Below are 27142 nucleotides of genomic sequence, written 5' to 3'. Positions count from 1 at the left end.
TATTGAAGAGGCTTTCTTTTCTCCATTGTGTGTTGTTGGCCCCTTTATCAAAAATTATTTGACTATATATATGTGGTTTTATTTCTGCATTTTCAATTCTGTTCCATTGGTCTTAGTGTCTATTTTTCTGCCAATACCATGCTATTTTGATTGTCGTGGCCCTATAATATAGTTTGAAGTCAGGTATTGTAATGCCCGCAGCTTCATTCTTTTTCTTTAGGATTGATTTGACTATTTGGGGTTATTTATAGTTCCATATAAATCTGATGATTTTTTGGCTCCATTTCTTTAAAAAATGTCATTGGAATTTTGATAAGAATTGCATTAAATTTGTATATAGCTTGGGGTAATATGGCCATCTTGATTATATTTATTCTTCCTAACCAAGAACAAGGAATATTCTTCCATCTCATTATATCTTTTTTGATTTCCCTTAACAATGGTCTATAGTTTTCATTATATAAGTCCTTTACATTCTTTGTTATGTTTATTCCTAGGTTTTTTTTGTTGTTGCAATCGTGAAGGGGATTATTCTTTTGAGTTCATTCTCAAATGTTTTATTGTTAGCATATAGAAAGGCTATTGACTTCTGTATGTTAATTTTGTATCCTGCGACCTTACTGTATTGGCTTATTGTTTCTAGTAGTCTTTTTGTGGATTCTTTGGGGTTTTTGATGTATAGGATCCTATCATCTGCAAAAAGTGATACCTTTACTTCTTCTTTTCCAATATGGATGCCTTTTATTTCTTTGTCTTGTCTGATTGGTCTGGCTAGAACCTCTAGTACCACATTAAATAAGAGTAGAGAGAGTGGACAACCCTGTCTTGTTCCTGATTTAAGGGGGAAAGCCTTCAGCTTAATGCCATTTAATATGATGTTAGCTGATGGTTTATCATATATGGCCTTTATCATGTTGAGATATTTTCCTTCTATACCCATTTTGTTGAGAGTCTTAAACATAAAATTGTGCTGTATTTTATCAAAAGCCTTTTCTGCGTCTATTGATAAGATCATGGTTTTTGTTCTTTGTTTTGTTGATATGGTGTATTACGTTAACCGTTTTACGTATGTTGAACCATCCTTGAGATTCTGGGATGAATCCCACTTGATCATGATGTATTATTTTTTTAATATGTTGTTGTATTCTATATGCTAGTTTTTTGTTTAGTATTTTAGCATCTGTATTCATTAGAGATATTGGTCTGTAATTTTCATTTTTTGTACCATCCTTGCCTGGTTTTGGTATGAGGGTTATATTGGCCTCATAAAATGTGTTTGGTACTATTGCTTCTTTTTCAATTTTTTGGAAAACTTTCAGTTGAATAGGAACCAAGTCTTCTTTGAATGTTTGATAAAATTCGCTGGTATAGCCATATGGGCCTGGACTTTTATTTTTGGGAATGTTTTTAATGGTTTTTTCTATTTCTTCTCTACTAATAGGTCTGTTTAGGTTTTCTGCTTCTTCTTTACTCAGTCTAGGAAGGTTGTATTGTTCTAGGAATTTATCCATTTCTTCTAGGTTGTTGAATTTAGTGGCATAAAGTTTTTCATAGTATTCTACAATAATTCTTTGTATAACTATGGTGTCCGTGGTGATTTCTCCTCTTTCATTTTGGATTTTGTTTATATGAGTTCTTTCTCTTTTTTCCTTGGTAAGTCCTGCCAAGGGTTTGTCAATTTTGTTGATCTTTTCAAAGAACCAGCTCCTTGTTCTATTAATTTTTTCTATTGTTTTTCTGTTCTCTATTTCATTTATTTCTGCTCTGATTTTTATTACTTCCTTTCTTCTGCTGGTTTTGGGTTGTCTTTGTTCTTCTTTTTCTAGTTCCTTAAGGTGTGAAGTTAAGTGGTTCAATTGGGCTCTCTCTTGTTTGTTCATATATGCCTGAAGTGATATGAAATTCCCTCTTATCACTGCTTTTGCTGCATCCCATAGATTCTGATATGTCGTATTGTCATTTTCATTAGTCTGTATATATCTTTTGATCTCTGCACTTATTTCTTCTTTGACCCATTCATTTTTTAAAAGTATGTTGTTTAGTTTCCACATTTTTGTCGGATTTTTTTCCTCTATTTTGCAGTTGAATTCTAGTTTCAAGGCTTTATGATCAGAAAATATGCTTGGTACAACTTCGATTTTTCTGAATTTGCTGATGTTGTTTTTGTGGCCCAACAGATGGTCAATTCTTGAGAATGATCCATGTACACTGGAGAAAAATGTATACTCAGTCACTTTGGGATGAAATGTCCTGTAGATGTCTGTCATATCCAGGTGCTCTAGGGTTTTGTTTAAGGCCACTATATCTTTGTTGATTCTCTGTTTGGATGACCGATCTAGAGCTGTCAGCGGTGTATTGAGGTCTCCAAATATGATTGTATTTTTGTCAGTTTTTGTTTTAAGGTCAATAAGTAGCTGCCTTATATATTTTGGTGCTCCTTGGTTTGGTGCATGTATATTAAGAATTGTTATGTCTTCTTGATTCAGTGTCCCCTTAGCCATTATGAAATGGCCATTTTTTGTCTGAGTACTTTTGCTGTCTTGTAATCAGCATTATCAGATATGAGTATTGCTATGTCTGCTTTTTTTTGGATGTTATTTGCTTGGAGTATTGTTTTCCAGCCTTTCACTTTGAATTTGTTTTTATCCTTTTTACTTAAATGAGTTTCTTGTAGGCAGCATACAGTTGGATTTTCTTTTTTAATTCATTCTGCTACTCTGTACCTTTCTATTGGTGAGTTTAATCCATTTACACTTAGTGTAATTATTGACACTTGTGAGTTCCCTATTGCCATTTTATAGATTGCTTTCTGTTAGTTTCATATCTTGTTTGATCCTGCTCTTTCATCTTTCTATCTTTTGTTTTTATTTGGTTGTATTCCATACATCTTTCTTCTGTTGCTATCTTTTTTAAATCATGTGCTTCTGTGGTGGTTTTTTCAATGGTGGTTATCGTTAAGTAATGAAAAAGGTTCCTTCCCTGTTCATTGTAGTGCACTATTTTGTGAGTACTTTTGCACTCCATCATTCTTTGCTACTGTTAATCTCCATCCTCTCCTCCCCCTTTCTTTTTGTTGTTGTCACAGTTTAAAATTGGTTTTATTGTGTTTTCTTGGAGCTTTTATTTGTGGCTTTGTTTTTTTTGTTTTTTTTTTTGTTCTTTGTATTTGATTGGAGAACCCCCTTTAGTAATTCCTGGAGTGGAGGTTTTCTGATGAGAAATTCCCTCATCTTTTCTGTATCTGTGAATGTTTTTATTTCTCCTTCATATTTGAAGGATAGCTTTGATGGGTATAGTATTCGTGGCTGAAAGTTCCTCTCTTTCAGGACTTTAAATATTGGGGTCCACTCTCTTCTAGCTTGTAGAGTTTCTGCTTAGAAATCTAATGATAATCTAATGGGCCTTCCTTTATATGTTGTATTTCTCTTTTCCCTGGCTGCCTTGAGAATTTTTTCTTTGCCGTTGGTTTCTGCCAATTTCATTATGATGTGCCTTGGAGTAGGTTTGTTGGCGATAAGAAAACTCAGAGTTTTGTTTGCTTCTTGAATTTGAGGCTTTAGTTCTTTCCACAGGCTTGGGAAATTCTCATCTATTATTTGTTTGAGTATGTTCTCCATTCCATTTTCTCTTCTTCCTCTGATATACCTATTATTCTTATGTTATTCTTTTTGATGGAGTCAGATAATTCCTGTAGGGCTATCTCATTTTTTTTTTAATTTTTGAATCTTTCTTCTTCTCTCTGTTGTGCCTCAAGTTGCTTGTCTTCTATTTCACTAATCCTACTTTCTATCTGGCCTGTTCTATTAGCTAAGGTTGTTACCTCATTTTTCAGCTCGTGTATTGAGTTTTTCATCTCTGTTTGATTTGTTTTTATAGTTTCAATTTTCTTCGAAATATATTCTTTGTGTTTATTGAGTTGTTTTCCGAGCTCCCTAAATTGCCTTTCTGTGTTTTCTTGTATATCTCTGAGTATTTTTAGGATTTCTATTTTAAATTCTCTGTCATTTAACTCCAAGGTTTCCAATATATTAAATTTTTTCTCCATAGATTTTTCCTCATCTATCTGTTACCTCTCTTTCTTTTGTATCCATGATATTCGATTTTCTCTTCCTTAATGGCATCTGAGGGTGGTTTTGTTGATAGTATTAATGAGATTTAATAAATAATATAAAGTTAAAAAAATAAAAATAAATAAGAGTTTTTTTTAAAAAATAATAATTCAATAAAGAAAAATAAAATTAAAAATAAAAAAGGAAATTATTCCCCCCCTTCTTTTTTCCTCTCCTCTGCTCTCCTCTCTTTCTTGAGAAAATCTTGTGGTGAACTCTGAATTATATTGTACTAAATAGAACAAACAATGCCTGTACTGGAGGGCCTGAATTGGGGAGAAGTAATAAAGGGACAAAAAAAAAAAAACCCAGAAAAAAAGTGTGTATGGACCCACAAAAAGCAAATAAGGAAAAAATTTGGGTCAAGAATAAAATGATTTGCTTATAGGTGTTGGTTGACTAAGAGTTATGATGAGAGGAATAAGAGGGAAACAGGAAAATGGGGGGACAAATTAAAAAATTACTATTGTATTTAGTGGAACAAGAACTAGATAAAATGGAGAGCCAGGGGTGTGAGTACTGCTAGTGAGTTAAAAAGGTGAAGTAAAAACCCCCCAAAATGCCACAAACATAAGTTTGAGTCCCAGATAAGATAATTTGTTCGTTATTGAGGTTTGAATGAGAGGACACGTAAAGGAGAAAGGAAGAAACTAATATAGAGGGAGAAAAGGAAGAGAGAGATAGAGAGAAAAAAAGAGGGAACCACTAAAAGAAGAAAAAAGAGAGAGAGAGTTAAGGTTTTTGGAGTGCAACCCTCATAGAGAGAAAGGAATGGGAAAGAAAAGATAATGGGAGATGTAACACTTATGGGTAGTGTAGTTCAAGGAGAGAAGAGAGTAAGACCGGCAGAGAGTTAAACAACCAAATTGGAGTAGGAAAAGAAAAATACAGAATGAAAATAAGAGAAAGAAATGAACAAATATAATAAAATGGGATAGGTTATAAAGTCTGCAGATTATTCTTGATTTTGAGAGGTTATTTTCTTGCTTTTTCTTTTCTCTCCCTCTTCCTGGTTGGTGACTCTGTACCCAGGTTCTGCCCCTTTGGTACACTCAGGTAGAGGTTTGCAGTTGATAAGTCTCTATGGCGATGTCATGTATTGTGCTTTAATCTCGTTGGCAGTCGAGGCTCATTAGCATTTATAGTCTCCAACAGTGAGAGAGTCCGTGTTCCTGGAGCCTCTCTCCTAGTCTTTCCTTCCTCAATTAGTAGCCTGATAATCCAGCTATGGGGTTGCTGCTGCCTCTACCTGGATAGTTAGAGGCTCAAAGAGCTGGCCACTCCCCACTCTATTCCCACTCAGCACAGGGCTCTGGGTAAGGCTCAGTCAGTCAGAGCTGCTTGCATAATTAGGCGGGGCTTCCGCCCACTCAAAGACCTCTTGCTCTGCCACTCTTTCTGGTAACATGGGTGGGCACCCACTCCTGGAGCGCTTGGAGGAAACTCTCGCTCACTATCTCTGCGCCAACCAGGATATCAGGCCAGCCGCCTCACCCTCTGAGTGAAACCCCTCTCGCACGGACAAGTTGCAGCATTGGAATTGGCTCTCGCTCCCTCCCCGTGCGCGGCTCCCTCAGGGTGCTGGGGCGGCCCGGAGATTCCGCTTTCGGCCCACACAAAGGCCCCTGACTCTGCCTCTCTGTGGGACAACACGAGCGTCCACTGCTGAGCCACTCGGAGGAATCTCTCGCCCACTATCTGCGCGTGCTGACCAGGAGATTGGGGAAAATGGCTGCCCCACTTGTCTTTCTTTGTCTGGGTTTGGCACAAGTCTTAGCTTGTATTGACTGGGTTGCCACAGGCACAGTTTTTTCTCGGCTTGGATCTCCATGCCACAGCCTGGTTCAGCCGTTTTTGCCGCGGCCTGGATCTATTCACCCCCTTTACCAGCCTCAGTTTCTACATTCTCAGTTCCCAGTGAAAGCCGCCCTGTTAAGGTTAGTGAGGAAAGCGAAGCATTTCTTACTCCCTATTTCCTTCGGGGTTTGATTATATATTTAGCAATTTTTCGCTCGACCATACCTTCAGATGTATTGTGAAACATCTGGAGGCTCCAAGGATAGGTTTTTCTGTTTCTGGTTGAAGATTTTGTTGAGTTTTGGGGGAGATTTATCGGTATCACTTCCTACCGCGCCATTACGCTGATGTCATCTCTGTTTCAAGTTTCTTAAGATATATTCCCAGAAGTCAGATAGTTAGGTCAAAACTCCATACTGTTGTCCACAGTGGCTGTGTGAGTTTGCATTCCCACCAGCAGTGCATGAGGGTTCCCTTTTCTCCACATCCTCTCCAGAAGTTGTTTGTTGATTTATTGATTATAGCCATTCTGACTGGTGTGAGGTGATATCTCATTGTGGTTTTAATTTGCATCTCTCTGATGATTAGTGATGTTGAGCATTTTTTCATGTATCTATTGGCCCTCTGTATGTTCTCTTTGGAGAAGTTTCTATTCAGGTCCTTTGCCTATTTTTTAAATTGGATTGTTTGTCTTCCTGGTGTTGAGTTGTATAAGTTTACTATATATTTTGGAAATTTACTCCTTATCAAATGTATCATAGGAAAATATATTCTACCATTCAGTGGGTTCCCTTTCATTTTACTGATGCTTCCTTTTGCTGTGCAAAAGCTTTTTAATTTGATGTAGTCCATTTGTTTACTTTTTCCTTTGTTTCCTTTGCCTGAGGAAATATATTGGCAAAAATATTGATACAATAAATGTCTGAGATATTATTGCCTAAGTTTTCATCTAGGATTTTTGTGGTTTTATTTAAGTCTCTTATTCCACTTTGAGTTTATTCTTGTGTCTGTTGTAAGTTGGTAGTCTAGTTTCATTTTTATTGTATGTAATTGTCCAATATTTTATACCATTTCTTAAAGAGACTGTCTTTATTCCATATATGCTTTTTTGTATTTTTTCTGAAGTGAGAAGCAGGGGTTAAGGAGAAGCAGACAGACAGACTCCCACATGCGCCTGACCAGGATCCACCCAGCATGCCCACCAGGGGGTGACGCTCTGCCCCTCTGAGGCATTGCTGCACTGCAATCCAAGCCATTCTAGCACCTGAGGAAGAGGTCATAGAGTCATCCTCAGCACCTGGGCCAACTTTGCTCCAATGGAGCCTTGGCTACAGGAGGGAAAGAGAGAGATAGAGAGAAAGAAAAAAGGAAGGGTGGGGAAGCAGATGGGCACTTCTCCTGTGTGCCCTGGCCAGCAATCAAACCAGGGACTTCCATATGCTGAGTTCTCTCTACCACTGAGCCAACAGGCCAGGGCCCATGTTTGTTCTTGATTCCTTTGTCAAATATTAATTGACAATAAAAGCCTGAGTTTACTTCTGGACTCTGTGTTCTGTTCTATTGATCTATATGCCTGTTCTTCTGAGAGTACAAGGCTCTTTTGATTATTATAACCTTGTTAGTATAGTTTGATATCAGATGGTGTGATATTTCCAACTTTGTTCTGCTTTTTCAAGATTGCTGAAGCTGTTTGGACTTTTTTTGGTTCCATATAAATTTTTGAAACATTTCTTTTAGATCTGTAAAACATACCATTGGTATTTTAATAGGAATTGTGTTGAATATATAGATTGCTTTGGGCAGCAAGGACCTTTTAATAATGTTAATTCTTCCAATCCACAAACAGAGTACATGTTTTCACTTATTTCTATCATCCTCATTTTCTTTCTTCAGTAGCCTATAATTTTATGAGTACAGGTCTTTTACTTTCTTGGTTAAATTTATTCACAGGTATCTTATTATTTTGTTGTTGTTGTTGTTGCAGTAGTAAATGGGATTTTTTTTTAATTTCTCTTCTGATCATTCGTTATTGGTGTATAAAAATGCTACTGATTTCTGAAAGTTAATTTTCTATCTTGTTACTTTGTGAAATTCATTCATTAGACCTACTATTGGTCTAGTATAGGATTTAGTACTTTGGTGGAATTTTTAGGTTTTCTATGTATGATATTATGTCACCTGCAAAAATGACAGTTTTACTTCCTCTTTTCCAACTTGTATGCCTTTTATTGCTGCTTCTTTTCTGATTGCTATGTCTAGAACTTCCAGCATTATGTTGAAAGAGTGGTGAAAGTAGAAATCCCTGTCTTGTTTCTAATCTTAAGGGAAATGCTTTTATTTTTTGTCCACTGAGTACGATGTTGGCTATGGGTTTGTCACGTACAGCCTTTATTATGTTGAGGTATGTTTCCTCCATTATTTCTTTGCTAAGAGGTTATTTTGGAGAGTTTTTATTATAAATAGGTGCTATATTTTATCAAATGTTTGTAGTAATGTTTTTAAAAGAGACAATAAGTTCAAACATGGGGTAGTGCTAACTTAAACTACAATAAGTAGATGATATGATACACAAAATAAAAGGATCTAAAATATGACATTAGAAATATAAAGCATGGATGGGAAGTAAAAATATAACCCTTTCAGAATTTATTCATAATTAAATTATTATCATCTTAAAATAAACTGCTATAGATAAAAATAATGTATGTAAACCTTATGGTGACCACAAACCAAAAACCTATGCGAGATAACAAACAAAAAAAATGAAGAAAAGGAACCAAGATGTAGTACTAAAGAAACCAGACCCACAAGAGGAGAAGCCAAAAAAAGAGAAAAGACTAGAGAGGAATTATAATAAACAAACAAACAATATGTGTTAATTACATATCAAAGTTACCTTAATATAAATGTATTAAATTCTCCAATAAGAAGATATAGGGTGACTTAATGGATTAAAAGACATGGCCTATTTATTTGCTGCTTATAAGACTCTCCTCAAATTGAAAGATATATACTGGCTGAAAATGAAAGGATGAAGAAGTATATTCCATACAAATAATAATGAAAACAAAGCTGGGTAGCTCTTCTCATATCAGACAAAACAAGAGTTTAAAACAAAGAATGGAAAATAAAACTAAGAAAGACATTACTTAATGATAAAGAAGTCAATTCTTAAAGAAGATATAATAATCTTATGTTATATCTGAACATAGATAGCACTTAAATATATAAAGCAAACATTAATTAACATAAAGGGAGAAATTTATAATATATTAATATTAGGAAATAATAAAAGCTCCCTGATATCCATGGATATATCGTCCAGATGGAAAATAAATAAGGAAATAATGACCTCAAAATAACATTAGACCAGATTGATTTAACAGATATTTTTAGAATTTTTTATCTTAACAATGTAGAGTACACATTCTTCAAGTGTTCATGGAACATTCTTCAGGGTAGATTACATATCAGGCCATAAAACAAGCATCAATAACTTTAAAAAAAATAGAAATTATATCAAGAATCACATGCCATGAAACTAGAAATCAACTACAGAAAGAAAACTGGAAAGAACACAAATACTTGGAAGCTAAACAACATGCTACTAAATAGCCAATGTATTAATGAGGAAATTAACAATTACTTTGAAAGATATAAAAATAAAAGCAAAGATTTCAAAAATATATTGGATGCAGCAAAAGCAGTTCTAAGAGGTAAGTTCATAGCAACATTGCTCTACCTCAAGAAAGAGGAAAATTCTCAAATAATTTAACTTCACTGAAAATAACAGAAAAAGAAGAATAAACAATACTCAAAATAAGTATAAGATAGAATATCTAAAATCAGAGAAGAAATAAATGAAATAGAGTTTTAAAAAACAATAGAAAAGTAATAGCAAAGTGTTGGAAATAACCTAAAAAAATTGGTTAAATAAGTAACAGGGCATTGCTATAATAGAACATGACACAGACATTAAAATCATGCTGTAGAAAGATACATATTGACACTGAAAAATGTTTTCTGTGGAAAATATTGGTGGAAAACCTGAAGAGTATAAAAGTTTGTATACCAGGGACGCCAAAAAAAAAAAAAAAAGTTTGTATAGTAAAAATAAATAAATATAAAATTGACAAACCTATAGTCAAACTCATCAAGGAAAAGAGAAAGTCCAAATAAGTAAAATCATCAATAAAACCAGAGAGTGTACAGCTGATACTATAGAAATGCAGAGAATTGTTAAAGAATACTATGAACAATTATATGCCAACAAATTCAACAATCTGGAAGAAATGGATAATTTTCTAAAAGTATAGTGTCTACCAAGAATGAACCAGAAAAAATTAAAAATGTAAATAGACTAATGAACAGCAATGAAATTGAAACAGTAATTTTAAAACTCCCAACAAAGGCATGGACAAGACAGCTTCACTGGTGAATTCTAACAAACACTTTTTTTTTTCCTAGAAAAATACGAATGCTTTTTAGATCACTCCAAAAAATCAAAGAGGATAGAATATATCCAAATTTATTTTTATGAAGCCAGCATTACCCTGATACCAAAATCAGACAAACACATCACAGAAAAGAAAATTACAGGCCAATATCCTTGAGGGATGTACATGCAGAAATTCTCAACAGAATATTAACATACTAGAGTCAATGATACATTAACCCATTTACTCCTCATGTTATATTATTGGAACAGTAGTGACAGAGTTATTTATATCCTACTGCTCAAGGTCATTGACAAGATCTGATTTTTCACATGTCTGCCTCTTGAGGATACATATTATTATGTGGTACACGGAGTTAGTAACTGCTGCAGATACTGGTGTGCCGGGACTACAGGGAGAGAGGGTAAAGGAAGGTGGAAGATGGTAGAGGGAAGATAAATGGTGATAGAAGGAGACTTGACAGATGATGCATTATGGAATTGTACAACCAAAACTATATAATTTTATTAACCAATGCCACCCCAATGAATTCAATACAAATTTAAAATAAAGAGCCAGTCAATAAAATGAAGAGGCAATCTACAAAATAAGAGAAAGTACTTTCAAATTATATATCTGGTAAGAGACTAATATCTAAATTATATAAAGAATTCAATGGTAAAACTATTTATAATCCCATTAAAAAATGAGCAGAGGGCCTGAATAGACATTTTCCCAGAGAAGACATACAAATAGCCAACTAGTACATGAAAGTGTGTTCAACATTACTAATCACCAGGGAAGTGTAGATGTAATCAAAACAACTATAAGATATCAACTCAACCTGTTGACAAGGCTACTGGCAAAAGACAAAGTATAACAAATGCTTGTGAGAACATGGGCAACATGCAACTGTGTACACTGCTGATTGTCATGTAATTTTGTGCACTGATTATGGGAAAGAAACTATTTCAAACATGAAGGTGAAATACATCCTCAAATGCATTTTTAAAAGTGAGAGAATTTATTACTATAAGATTTTCTTTATGCAAAATACAAGAGAAAAAAAAGCTTTATAGGCTGAAAGCAAGTGACTTCAGACAGTAATTTGAATCCCTTAAAAAAAAGAAATGAGTAAAGGTAATTCTGCAATTGCAAAAGACAATATAAATACATATTAAATCACTTTTTTTTCTCTTAATTGATGTAGGAGGCAATTATAGAACACAATATGTATGTGTTGGTATTTTTGGATCTATATATAACAAACATATGGACATATAATATATTGCACAATAGCAACTCAGAGGAAATGGATGAAAGTGGTGATGTATTCAAGCAAACAAATGTTATTGGATGATTACTTGAATCCACAGGAACAAATGAAAAGAGCAGAAGTTATAAATAAGATTAATATGTCACTATAAAGATACGTCTGTCTTTGTTCTTCTTCCAGCCTTTTAAAAAGTCATAAAATTATATAAAAATAATTATAGCAATGATTTTATATTTAGAGGTCTAGTATGCATAATAATAGTAAAAAATGAGGAGGAAGGAATAATGCTTTTAGAGCATTTTCTATTTCACTGGAATTTAACTGTTATAAGTCTGAAGTGGATTCTATTTTTATTGAGATATAATTGACATATAACAAGTACAATCTATTAATTTGATACATTTATTTCTTTAATGCACAGTGTGTGGATTTCATATATTTTTATATTGCAACACAATTATTATTCTAGCATTAGTTAATACCTCCATCATGTCACATCATTATGTCACATAATTTTTCTTTTTTGTGGAAAGAACATGATCTAGTCTGTTCTAAAACTGACTGTGGTGGTGATTATACAACTCTGTGAATATATTAAGAAAACAATGAACTGGGCCCTGGCCGGTTGGCTCAGTGGTAGAGCGTCAGCCTGGCGTGCAGGGGACCCAGGTTTGATTCCTGGCCAGGGCACATAGGAGAAGCACCCATTTGCTTCTCCACCCCCCACCCCTCCTTCCTCTCTGTCTCTCTCTTCCCCTCCTGCAGCCAGGGCTCCATTGGAGCAGGGATGGCCCGGGCGCTGGGGATGGCTCCTTGGCCTCTGCCCCAGGTGCTAGAGTGGCTCTGGTCACGGCAGGGCGACACCCCAGAGGGGCAGAGCATCGCCCCCTGGTGGGCAGAACGTCGCCCCTGGTGGGCGTGCCGGGTGGATCCCAGTCGGGTGCATGCGGGAGTCTGTCTGACTGTCTCTCCCCGTTTCCAGCTTTAAGAAAAAAATAAAAAATTAAAAAAACAAAACCAAAAAAAAACAATGAACTGAACACTTTTTATGGATAAATTGTAAGAAAAGTTGTATATTAAAAAAATAGCTCAGTGAACTCCAAGCAGGACAGCTGTCGGAGGGGAGAGAGGTAAGGGAATGAATGAAAGAAGGTGAAGGTATTAGCCAAAAAACATATATACATAACACATAGATAAAGATAATAGTGTGACTAGTCAGAAGGAAAGGGGGGTTGGAAGCTCGGTGGAGGTGGGCAAAGGGGGAAGAAATAGGGACAGAATGAGACATAACTAAGACCAGAGGGTACCTGATACGGTGTGCAGATGGTGTTTTGTTGATTTGTACGCTTGAAATATGTATGGTTTTGTGAACCACTGTCATCTCAATAAATTAAGTAATTAAGTAAGTAAGTAAGTAAATAAATAAAGGGATAGTATAGACATTTTTTGAGATATTGGAATTGTTATCTTGATTATAGTGGTATTATATAAGTATATACATATGTTAAAGTTGATAAAACATAAAAGATCTCAAAAGGATCAGTTTTACTGTATAATAATTTTTTAAATAAAAATTTTAAAAGTTAAAAAATTTTTTTTTGAAAAGTAGGGGATTTGGTTAGAGAGAAAACTGTGACTCTTACAGAGTGTTTCTCCAGCACCTACCTAGTCCTTGGCCCAATCTTTTCTCAAATGCTGTTCTCTTTACCTCCTGCTTTTCTAAGGATCCTTTGTTTCCTCATTTCAAATGGCCAAATTCTATTTACATATACCAGTGGACCTAAAATATATCTGCTGATTTTCTCCAGTTTTGTGTTTCTATAGATCTTAACCACTCCCACGAAATATTATTTATTTTGAAAACTTATTTTGGCAAATTTGACACATCTTTGTTCAATCTGCTAATGATGCTACAGCAGGTCACCACCTTCATGTTAACTGCAGGGTTGGTACATTTTGCTTGACAAGTTCGTAGCACATTTTTAAATACTTATTCATTGACTTAGCTATTTCCACAAAGACTTTGTCTGGGTGTCTAAGCATGACATACTTCCAACTTCAGGTACATGCTCTGCTGGAACCAGCTTTGCCACAAAACTTTAGAGCCAGTCCTTGACGTTAGGTGACCGTTCATAATTATTCTTATTCAGTATGAGCTCTCCTTTAATAATACTCTGTATTTTCCTGTAATTGGACCTATTTGTAGTTTCTAAATCAAGCTAAATTTTCAAATCACACAAAACTCAAATGGAAAGAGACCCAACCTCAATCCTGGTACTTCTACAGGTTTAATCATTTCTTCCTCCCAATCTACAAGTTCTACATGCTAACAGCACCCACGAGGGCACTTTTTCTCAGTTCACAAAACATTTTGTTATTTTTTTCTATCACTGATGCCTACTTTGTTTACCATTACATAACATTAGAAAGGCATTAAAATATTCCTAGAAAGTTAAAGAATTTCTGCTCCATGGTATTTTTATGTGACAATGGATTAAATGGCATGCAACATCATTAGGTGTATCCCAACAGTCTGATTATGTTGTATGTAAACTTGAAAGTCAAATTATTATCACAAACTCTCCAAGATATTTTAATTTAATATAAAATGTAGCATTATAAAGGAAAAGTGTTGGTGAAAGAATTATGAGGTTTAAATTTATGCATCAATTTTGTTATTATCTGGATTCAGAGTCTTGGTGAAATCATTAACATCACTAAGCCTCAGTATATGGAAGCTTAATGATCATTAACAACTCTTCCAATCTAAGGGTTAGTGATTTCTGCAATCCAGACATTTCAATTATTAATGCCTATTAATAACAAGACAAATTAAGACAGTACTATACACATACATACACATATCCACACTTGTATTACTATACAAAGTGTTTTAATATTCCTTTATTTCTATAGAGACGGACATAGAACACTTGAGAGAGTCTGTTGAAAGACTTACATTAATGGACAAAATGAAGACACAAACAAAAAGTCTCCTTGGTAAGAACAAGAATTTTCCAGGTCTCAGGGTCTGGTTTGTTTACCTTTTTTGGAGTTTAATTAAGTATGGATCTTTATTGACAAGTACCTAAATGTTATTCATGTATGGGTAAATTCTTCATGACCATCCTCATAAGTAGTTGTGCTTTGGTATTTACTAGAAATGAGAAAATGGCCAGTCCTGGTCAGGTAGCTTGGTTGGTTAGAGTGTCGTCCTGATAGGCAAAGGTTGTGGGTTTGATCCCTGGTCAGGGCACAGACAGAATAGATCCGTGTTTCTATCACTCCTTTCCTCCTTCACTATAATCAATAAATAAATTTTAAAAATAAGAAAGAAATACCAGATATTATGAGTTTTAGATACTACCCATTTAGAAATTAAAACATATCATTTAAATGCTGTCGTGACCTTAGAATTGCTTGGTGTATGTTAAGTGCTGTTCTACTCACTTCCTTTTTTTGGCTTAGATAGAAAGTTGCTTGAAATTTGCAAGAGGAGAAAAGCTACCTGATTAACTTAATAATAACGGGAATAATAGCCTAGTTAATTCTCCTGTTACTGTTTCCCTCTATTTGATGGAAATGTCAGGCATGTTTATATCTTAGCTGAAGCTCTTTGACTTCTGGTATGATATCAAAAGAGCAGACCACATAGAGAAAGGAAGGAAAGGGATAGTCAAAGATAAGTTTTCTAAAACCACTGTCAGTGAGATGTAACTATGCATGTCCAGGCTTTGCCCTTTGAGGGGCAAGAGCAGCAGCTTCACACTGTACAGGGAAATTAATTCAGTAATTCAGACAAATACCTAAAAAGTACACAAGAAAACAATGACATGTCCCAGAACGTGAAGAAAAAAATCAGTAAGCAGAGATGTCATATATCTAAAATGTCCAGTTTTTAGCATAAAATTATGGGTCATGCATAAAAAGAGTAAAGTGTGACACATAACAAAAAAAAAGCATGCCACAGATTTTAAGATATTGGACTTAAAGAACAAACATAAAAAGCAGTTATTATCAGTGTGTTTGAAAAAGTAAAGATACCAGAGGAAAGGGGGTGGGGGCAGTAAAGGGTAAAGGGGGCCAAATACATGGTGACAGAAGATGATCTGACTTAGGTGGTGAGCACACAACGCAATATGCAGACCATGTATCATAGAAACACACACTTGGAATTTATGTGATCTCATTAACAAATGTCACCCCAATTTAATTTTAAAAATTAATTTACAAAGAAATAAAGATAACCAGTCTTAAGAAGAAAAAGAAAGATATGATGACAATGTCTTATCAAATAAAGAGTATCTACAAATCCGTAGGTATTATTTTGAAAAGAACTACATGGAAATCCAGGAATTGAAAAGTACAATAACTGAAACAAAAATGTCACTGGAGGGGCTCAGTAGATGTACTCTGTCAGAAGAAAGAATCAGCAAGCTTAAAAGTATTGAAATAATACAAGGAGAGATTAAATAGAAAATATCATTTAAAATAATGGCTGAAAAGAGAACCAGATATTATAAAACATTGTTAATATAACAAAACTATACACATACTCTCAGTTTCTGTATAGGGCACAAAGTTATGTAAAGAAATAATTACTAAAACAAATACAGTAAATGAAATTATATTTATAAATGTGTAACAGTAGTGAAAACTGCTTCCTCTGGCCAGGTGTCCTCGTGAGAGTGACATGGTCTTTAAACCCTGCAACTATGATGCCCAGGGAAGACAGGATGACCTGGAAGTCCAACTCCTTCTGTAAGATCATCCTACTTCTAGGTGATTTTCCAAAATGCTCCATGGTGAGAGCAGACAATGTGGGCCCCAAGCAGGTACAGGATCCACACATCCCTCTGCGGGAAGGCTGTGGTGCTGACGGGCAGAAACACGATGATGCACATGGCCATTGGTGGCACTGGAAAATAGCCCTGCTCTGAAGAAAGTGTTGCCTCCTGTCCGAGGATGGGGGCTTTGTGTTTGCCAAGGGCCTCACTGAGATCAGCGACATGCTGCTGGCCAGTAAGGTGCCAGCTGCTGTCTGTGCTGGTGCCACTGCCCTGTGTGAAGTCAGTGTGCCAGCCCAAACACTAGTCTGGGGCCCGAGAAGACCACCTTATTCGAGGCTTTCGACATTACCACTAATATCTGCAGGGGCACCACTGAGGTGCTGAATGGCCTGCAACTGATCAGAAGGAAACGAAGTGGGGCCAGAGAAACACACTGCTGAACATGCTGAACCTCGGCCATCCAGCAGGTCTTTGACGACGTGGCATCTACAACCCAGAAGTCTTGACATCACAGAAGAAACTGCATTCCTGCTTCCCAGAGGGTATACCATAATGTTGCCATTGTGGGCCTGCATATTGGTTACCCAGCTCTTGCATCAGTACCCTATTCTGCCATTAGTGGGTCAGGCAGGTCCTGGCTTTGTCTGTGGGGACTGACTACACCTTCCCACTTGCTGAGATGGTCAAGGCCTTCTTGGTGATCCATCTGCCCTTGTGGCTGCTGCCCCTGCATCGCCACCACTGCTGCTCCTGCTGCCGCTACAGCCCCAGCCAAAAATGAAGCAAAGGAAGAGTCAGTTGCGGGTGTCAGATGAGAATTTGGGGTTTTGTCTCTGACTAATCACAAAAAGCAAACAGCTCGTCAGGTTTCTTTGTAAAACAAGAAAATAAAGCCTTGCTTCTCTTAAAAAAGAAAAGTGAAAAATAACAAAAAAGTATAGTAATTTAGGGTTCTACATAGGACAATATATGTAGAATATATAACATTTACATACAGAATGGAACAAAAGTAGGTCTATAGTTTGAGTACGTAAAATGCAGAGTTTATACTTGTGTTATTATTGTATTATTTTCTATATGAACAATTGTAAGCCTACTTTTGCCTCACCCTGTACATGAAAATAACATACACAGAATATAAAAATGCAACATTAATAAACTCATTGTAATTTAATTAGTACAAATCTGGAGTGAATTCTAAATTTGTGCTGATTGTAAAATAATTCTAAAAATATCTTACTAACCAGTGATTAGACATTAAAAATGGGAACATTATATAGAATATTTTTTATTGCTTGAGGAAGACCAAGGTAAAGTGTTTTGTTTATTTTTATTTTTTATTTTCATTTTTTTAGTAAGAGAGACAGGACTGACAGGGACAGACAGGAAGGGAGAGAGATGAGAAGCATCAGTTCTTTGTTGCGGCACCTTAGTTGTTCATGGATTGCCTTCTTATATGTTCCTTGATTGGGGGCTCCAGCTGAGCCAGTGACCTCTTGCTTAAGCCAGTGACATTGGGCTCAAACCAACGCCTTTGGGCTTCAAGCCAGTGACTATGAGGTTATATCTATAATCCCACACTGAAGCCAGCATCCCTGTGCTCAAGCTGGATGAGCCCACACTCAAGCAGGAGACCTCAGGGTTTCAAAACTGGGTCCTCTGCATTCCAGGCTGTTGCTCTACCCACTGTGCCATTGCCTGTTCAGGCCAACATAAGATGTTTTAAAAAGACTTAAAAGCAATGAGAGAATACATTTTCTTTCTCTAAGAATTTATTATTTAGAGCACCTTTAGGTTCACAGAAAAGTGGAAGATACAGATATTTTCCATATTTCCCTTTCCCACCCATACATAGCACCCCCTGATATAAACATCCACCAGAGTTATATATTTCTTATATGCAAAAAACTTCCACTGACAAATGCGAGGATATTTAGAAACAGAAAAACTGTGACTCTTAATAGATCATGATTTGCTCCACCATATACCTTTCATGAAAATAGTGTTATAATCATTTGTTTTGCTTTCTCAATTCAAATGAATCAATTCTTCTAATAATATTTGTTGGAGGAAGACCAAGGACTGAAATACATCTGCTGAGCTTCTTCTCTTGTGTGTTGCCATAACTACTATGACTAATGTGGGTTGTTTTGCACGATCCTATGTCTTTACTGATGACGACACATCTGGATTGCACCTCTGCTCACATTGCCGTGGTGGTTAATGCATGGCATTCCATGATGATACTCATGGGCTCTGTCATTTCGCCAAAGCATGACTTTCAACTTGTGATGTCAGCATCATGGCAGATTTCTGTCAAAGTAACATTTGCGTTAGAAATATTTTTTTCTTTTCTTTTTTTTTTGGTCTAGAAAACTTGACCCAGAGGGTCCACACAGAGTCATTCTAATATTCATTTTGCAAGATGCTATTTTAAAAAATAAATTTTATTTTATTTTTACTATCTTTGGGCCTAATGATTAGTTTCCAATCCAGCCAAAGGTGGAAATGACCTAAATGCTCAAATGGAAAATACACATACCAGTGCTCTCATTACTGCAGGTTACACATTCTCTCTCCCCAGATGGAAGGTGTACATGCCTCTGAGACTTCACAGGGTGTTGTATTTCTGTCCACACATTAGCTGTTACTCTTTTCCAACTCTAGTTCCTAATTTCTATACACTTACGTAACAAAGAGGGGGATGAGGGCATTAATATATTCCTGGACAAGTCTAAGAATTGCTGTCTCACAGTACTGTCCTGTCACTGTGATGACCATGCTTTTTGCATCCTGACTTGGGAAAGCTGTTTAGATTGCCTGCCAGGTTATCCTTCCAACATAAACATGCTGTACTGTACACGTGATAGTTACTCATTATAATCAGCTCTGAGGATGATTTAAATTTGTAAGAGCATTTGTATGTTATGAGACAAGACTTCCTTAAGGATTATGTGACATCAGTTTGTGATTGAATTTTGTCATTAGCTCATTTGTCACCTAGGTCAAATTACTAAACGTGTGTAAATGTCAGTACTGTGAGGCTTATGTGATCACTAATGTCTCTGAGTTCTAAGGTACTTATTTCTGGAATTCAGATATTTCATTATAATTTTTACTCATGATAAAAATTCTAATTAGAGAAGTACTAGACACAACACTTTTACACATGTAAATCAACACACACTCACATAAACACATATGTTAATATTTACCATACAAAACTGACTTGAAAATTCTATTTCTATAGAGAATGATATAGAATACTTACTGGGTGCTTTTGGAAGAAGTATAATAAAAGGTGAAGTCAAGGCCCTGGCTGGTTGGCTCAGTGGTAGAGCGTCGGTCTGGCATGCAGGGGACCCGGGTTCAATTCCTGGCCAGGGCACATAGGAGAAGCGCCCATTTGCTTCTCCACCCCCCCTTCCTCTCTGTCTCTCTCTTCCCCTCCCGCAGCCAAGGCTCCATTGGAGCAAAGATGGCCCAGGTGCTGGGGATGGCTCCTTGGCCTCTGCCCCAGGAGCTAGAGTGGCTCTGGTCGCAACAGAGCGATGCCCTGGAGGGGCAGAGCATCGTCCCCTGGTGGGCAGAGCGTCACCCCTGGTGGGCGTGCCAGGTGGATCCCGGTCAGGCGCATGCGGGAGTCTGTCTGACTGTCTCTCCCCGTTTCCAGCTTCAGAAAAATACCAAAAAAAAAAAAAAAAAAAGGTGAAGTCAAGCAACAAAGAGTTATGCTGATAAGAAGAATATTTCAAGTCTATTTATGGTTTATCTATAGTCTCAGGAGTTTAAGTTTGGACTTTTCATGGCTACTGTATCCATATGCTATTTTTACATGATAAAATGTCTTCACAGTTTTCTCCTATATTTGTGGAACTCTAGCATTACCACCAGTGGAAAATTAGCTACCTAAAATATGTTTTCAAGCCTATCTATTTAAAATGGTCCACAAAAATCCAGTGCTATGGTGAGATTAGAATATCCTTACTGGACGTCTTCAAAATGCTATTCACTTACTTTCTTTTCAGACCTTATTAGATTGCTTTTCATTTTCAAAGAGAGAAATGCTTATGAATGGGACTAGAAATATATTTTAAAAATAGATACTGTATTGGTTATTAATCCCCTCCATGTGAATAAATATCAGGCTAATTTCTAATATCACAGGTGAAATAGCGACCTTTTAAGTTCTTGTAATATAGTTTATACTTGGGACTACTGCCTCTTTTCCTGGCCGATCAGTGCTTACCACACTTTGTCAGGATCTTTGATGTGGTACCAAAGAACACGGACAGCTTAACAGAGCAATAAGGGAAGGAGACTGTGAAAGAGGGGCTTCAATGGACTGTCACCCAAAGGTGACTCTGTGCATAGCCACGTCCATGCCCTCAGAGGAGCAACACAAGAAGTTTGGCACTGCACGAAGGAGACCTCAGTAAAATATATGATATTGCAGCCTCATCACTCAGTTAATGACCAGGCACACAATGACAACGAATCTCCAAAGAGGAGGACTCAGAACCAAATTTACTCTAATACATTTCCTTAAATGCCTAGTTTTTACCACAAAATATATGAAACATTCAAAGAAACAGCAAGTGTGAACTAGACACAGGAGAAAGGCAGACCACAGAAATTTTTTGTGTATATTCCAGTGGTAGATTGATATATAAAAATTTATAAGTAAAAAAAAATCCTATGCTTAAAAGAGAAAGAAATATAGGTGACAATATTTCATCAAATAAAATATCAACAGTGACACAGAATTATATATGAAAGTAAAAATCTTCGTTGAAAGACTAATAATTGTAAGGTGAAAGTCACTGGAGGGGCAAGTGCAGATTTAGATGGTCAGAATAAAGACTTCTACACTTAAAATAATGGGAATCATAAAAGTAAGCATACAGAGCAGGGGCAGGAAAAACATTGAAAGAAATAAGGGATATTATTTTTCAAACATATTGGATGATAAATAACAATCTGCTCATCCAAGCTCCATATCATCTAAGTAGAATAATTACAAGGACACCCACACCAGAATTATCATAATAAAAGCTTTGACAGAGAACATTGGAAAAGCTATGGCAGGGGAAACAAATCAACATGAAAAAGAGGACCCTGGTAAGATTAGTAGCTGACAATATAACAAACTATGGAGTCCCCAAGGCAGTGGGATGGCATATTCAAAGTAGAATTAAAAAAAACTGTTATACTAAACAAAATACTGGCAAACCGAATACAACATATTAAAAAAATAATACATCATGATCAAGTGGGATTCATCCCAGAATCTCAAGGATGGTTCAACATACGCAAAACGGTTAACGTAATACACCATATCAACAAAACAAAGAACAAAAACCACATGATCTTATCAATAGATGCAGAAAAGGCTTTCGATAAAATACAACACAATTTTATGTTTAAGACTCTCAACAAAATGGGTATAGAAGGAAAATATCTCAACATGATAAAGGCCATATATGATAAACCATCAGCCAACATCCTATTAAACGGCATAAAACTGAGGACTTTCTACCTTAAATCAGGAACAAGACAGGGTTGTCCACTCTCTCCACTCTTATTCAACGTGGTGCTAGAAGTTCTGGCCAGAGCAATCAGACAAGACAAAGAAATAAAAGGCATCCATATCGGAAAAGAAGAAGTAAAGCTATCACTTTTTGCTGATGATATGATCCTATACATCGAAAACCCGAAGGACTCCACAAAAAGATTATTAGAAACAATAAACCAATACAGTAAGGTCGCAGGATACAAAATTAACATACAAAAGTCCATAGCCTTTCTATATGCCAACAATGAAATATTAGAAAACGAACTCAAAAAAATAATCCCCTTCACGATTGCAACAAAAAAAATAAAATACCTAGGAATAAACATAACAAAGAACGTAAAGGACCTATATAATGAAAATTACAAAGCATTGTTAAGGGAAATCGAAAAAGATACAATGAGATGGAAAAATATTCCTTGTTCTTGGATAGGAAGAATAAATATAATCAAAATGGCCATATTACCCAAAGCAATATACAAATTTAATGCAATTCCCATCAAAATCCCTATGAGATTTTTTAAAGAAATGGAACAAAAAATCATCAGATTTATATGGAACTATAAAAAACCCCGAATAGCCAAAACAATCCTAAGGAAAAAGAATGAAGCTGGGGGCATTACAATACCTGACTTTAAACTATATTATAGGGCCACGATAATTAAAACAGCATGGTATTGGCAGAAAAATAGACACTCAGACCAATGGAACAGACTAGAAAGCCCAGAAATAAAACCACATATATATGGTCAAATAATCTTTGATAAAGGGGCCAACAACACACAATGGAGAAAAGAAAGCCTCTTCAACAAATGGTGTTGGGAAAACTGGAAAGCCACATGCAAAAGAATGAAACGACTACAGCCTGTCCCCGTGTACTAAAATTAATTCAAAATGGATCAAAGACCTAAATATAAGACCTGAAACAATAAAGTACATAGAAGAAGACATAGGTACTAAAATCATGGACCTGGGTTTTAAAGAACATTTTATGAACTTGACTCCAATGGCAAGAGAAGTGAAGGCAAAGATAAATGAATGGGACTACATCAGAATTAAAAGTTTTTGCTCAGCAAGAGAAACTGATATCAAAATAAACAGACAGCCAACTATATGGGAACTGATATTTTCAAACGACAGCTCAGATAAGGGCCTAATATCCAAAATTTACAAAGAACTCATAAAACTCAACAACAAACAAACAAACAATCCAATAAAAAAATGGGAAGAGGACATGAACAGACACTTCTCCCAGGAAGAGATACAAATGGCCAACAGATATATGAAAAGATGCTCAGCTTCATTAGTTATTAGAGAAATGCAAATCAAAACTACAATGAGATACCACCTCACCCCTGTTAAATTAGCTATTATCAACAAGACGGGTAATAGCAAATGTTGGAGAGGCTGTGGAGAAAAAGGAACCCTCATTCACTGTTGGTGGGACTGTAAAGTAGTACAACCATTATGGAGGAAAGTATGGTGGTTCCTCAAAAAACTACAAATAGAACTACCTTATGACCCAGCAATCCCTCTACTGGGTATATACCCCAAAACCTCAGAAACATTGATACGTGAAGACACATGTAGCCCCATGTTCATTGCAGCACTGTTCACAGTGGCCAAGACATGGAAACAACCAAAAAGCCCTTCAATAGAAGACTGGATAAAGAAGATGTGGCACATATACACTATGGAATACTACTCAGCCATAAGAAATGATGACATCAGATCATTTACAGCAAAATGGTGGGATCTTGATAACATTATAAGGAGTGAAATAAGTAAATCAGAAAAAAACAAGAACTACATGATTCCATACATTGGTGGAACATAAAAATGAGACTAAGAGACATGGACAAGAGTGTGGTGGTTACCAAGGGTGGGGGGAGGGAGGACATGGGAGGGAGGGAGGGTGGGAGAGTTAGGGGGAGGGGGAGGGGCACAGAGAACTAGATAGAGTGTGACGGAGGACAATCTGACTTTGGGCGAGGGGTTTGCAACATAATTTGATGACAAAATAACCTAGACATGTTTTCTTTGAATATATGTACCCTGATTTATTAATGTCATCCCATTACCATTAATAAAAATTTATTAAAAAAAAAAACAAAAAAAAAAACTGTTAACAAGAATGGTATCTCCAGCCAAATGATCATATTTCCCCATGTATAGGACGCACCTTAATTCTGGGGCCCAAAATTTGAAAAAAAATATACTACATAAAGTTATTAAACTCAAGTATTATTCATCATAAAATTCAAACAAGCATGAAGAAGCAAGAAATGCAAGTAAAAAAATATATAACCACTATATAGGACGCAGCTAGTTTTTAGACCCCAAATTTTTCAATAAAAGATGCATCTTATACATGGGGAAGTATGGTATTTTTCAAAATAAAGGAGAGATAGTTTCTCAAATTAAAAAAAATGAGAGAACTGGTTGCTATCCAAAGGCTTTTAATAGTAATAGTAAAGAAAGATATTTATATTAAAACAATTCACCATAGGCAGTAACTTGAATCCCCTTCAAAAAAGAGCATGGATTCAAGAAATTCTGTAATTCCAAAATACAGAATGAATGCATACTTTGTCTCCCTAGTACACTTAAAAGGCAATTACATAATCAATATGTACATTTTTGTATTTTGTGCTGATAAAATATGGACAAGTAAGACATTCTACAGTAGCAGCACAAAGCAGGTGTGTAGGAGTCACAATGTACTTGAGTAAGATGGTATAGCAGATGTTAATTCAAATGTGCAGGAACAGCCTGACCAGGTGATGGTGCAGGGGATAGAGCATCGAACTGGGATGCGGAAGACCCAGGTTCAAGACCCCGAGGTTGCCAGCTTGAGCATGGCCTCATCTAGTTTGAGCAAGGCTCACCAGCTTGAGCCCAAGGTTGCTGGCTCGAGCAAGGAGTCACTTGGTCTGCTGTAGCCCCCTGGTCAAGGCATATATGAGAAAGCAATCAATGAACAACTAAGGTGTTGCAACGAAGAATTGATGCTTCTCATCTCTCCCCTTCTGTCTGTCTGTCTGTCCCTATCTGTCGCTCTGTCTGAATGTCACAAAAAAAACACTAAAAAAACATTGTGCAGGAACAAATGAAGAGAACCCGAAATTATAAATAAAGAGGTTAATGTAAGAGAACATTGTAAATGTATACTTTCTCTTCTTTCTTACCTTAGCCCCCCCTTAGGGAGCAGTTATATAAAAATGACTATAAAAAAGAACTTCATAACATAGGTGCATTAAGTACTGTAGTCCTCCTTTGTGGGCAGTTTTAACATCTGTAGTTTCAGTTATCTATTGTCAACCACGATCCAAATATAAAAAATGGAAAGCTCCAGAAATAAATAATTCCTTATTTTTAAATTATGCACCATTCTGTGGACCGAGATAATCTCATGTTATCCCTCTGTCCCACCCAGAACAAGAATAATCCCTTTGTCCTGCACGTACATGCTGAGTACACTACCTGCTCTTTAGTCACTTAGTAGCGTTTTACGTTATCACATTGGTAAGCACTGTCATGGTATCACAGGGCTTGTGTTCAAGGAAACCTGATTTTACTTCATAATGGCCCAACATGCCAGAGTAGCAATGCTGTCAGTGCGGACATGCCAAAGAGAAGCCATAAGTTTTCTCATAGGTGAGACAGCACATGTATTTAGGGTTTGGCTCCATGCACGGTTCCAGGCATCCGTCCACTGGGAAGATGTGGCTGCATCCCCTGCAGATGAGGTGTGCCTGCTGTGTCATACTAGCACAAAACAGGGAGCAGGAGTAACATGTCTAGATCTCTCTGGAATTAATTTACTGTAAATCTGAAGTAGACACTAAGATCTCAATGTTGGCAGCTACACAGCTCTGAATATACCCTTTATAGAAGCTACTGAATTTCACACTTTAATTAGGAAATTGTATGGTATATTTTATTGTATGAAAATAGCTTAGTAAAGTACAAGTAGTAAGTGATTTTAAAAAGATTTCAAGCAATAAGAAGATATCTTGAGGGAGAAAATTGTGGTTCTTATTCTAAGTTTCTCCAATATTTCTACCCTTAAATGCTATTCTGATTACCTCTCTTTTAAGTTAATATACTTGGAATACTTGATCCATATAATTTGGTTTTTCTTACATAGAACTATTGGAGAATGACTAGAGCAGGTAAAAGGTATGTGCTAATGTTCCCCAGTTTTGTGTTGCTATAGCTCATATCTCTTTCACAAGATATTTTTAATTAATTAATGAACACATTTTCTCTGCCTAATATGAAGCATTTTTGTTCATCTTGTTAATGATACTGCATCTGGTGCCTTCTCTGTGGAGAAAGTGGTTTGGTACACATGGGCTGCCAGAAACATACTGTGACCTCTCATATTTACTCATGGGCTCAGCATTTCTTCAAAGCAAGAGTTCTGCTGTGCAGTGTCAGGGCCATGAGAGGTTTCCAACTGCACTTACATGGTCAGCTGAACCGACATCCTCCCACTAAGCCAGTGGTTCTCAAACTTTTTGAAGTTGGGGTGCATTTAAAATCTTACAAATAATTGTAGGTGTGCTATGTACAAATTTCTGAGAAATATGTTATAATAATTAAGTCAATTATTAGAGAAAAAAATGTGAAGTCCAAGCGTGTTTCTATGGTAATTAAATGAAATAAATACAACAAAATTAAATTTATTCTGACATTAAAAAACTTTTTGTTTTATTTTTTGTTATGCTTTTTAGAATTCGTAAAAAAGAGGGGTTAAAAAATTTTTAAAAAAAGGACAAAAATGTTATCTTTTAATATATATATATAGATACATTCTTAGTAAGATTTAGTAAATTTGGCAGGTCCCGGCACGAATGTGTTAAGTTTTTTCATTTTTGTGTATATGAAAAACATGAGCCTGATATGTCCTAGCAATTTCTTCAATGTTTGGGCATGTATTTGAAAGGTAAATTCTCACTTCCTCTTCAATACATTGAAGAATTCCTCTCATTTTACTATTAATTGTGTTGAGTACAGAAAACCCCCACCATACATATCATCTTAACTTTACACCAAACAAAGGATAGAATAAACTTACCTCCAGTCTTTCCGGGGAACATGGAGGTAGTGTAAACAATCCAGCACCACAGCTTAACAGCCTTTTGCAACCTAATCAG

The 27142-nt window shown here is 36.1% G+C and overlaps 1 pseudogene; it reads left to right on the top strand.

Annotated features, from left to right (window-relative positions):
* The first annotated feature begins 16336 nt into the window (after nt 1-16336).
* On the top strand, nt 16337-17223 carry LOC136306544 (large ribosomal subunit protein uL10 pseudogene; annotated as a pseudogene).
* Nucleotides 17224-27142: the final 9919 nt, after the last annotated feature.

The sequence above is a fragment of the Saccopteryx bilineata genome, chromosome 5, assembly GCF_036850765.1.
Source record: "Saccopteryx bilineata isolate mSacBil1 chromosome 5, mSacBil1_pri_phased_curated, whole genome shotgun sequence".
NCBI classification, from domain to species: Eukaryota; Metazoa; Chordata; class Mammalia; order Chiroptera; family Emballonuridae; genus Saccopteryx; species Saccopteryx bilineata.
The sequence above is the reverse complement of the archived record's forward strand: the minus strand, read 5'-3'. Positions and strand labels throughout refer to the sequence as shown.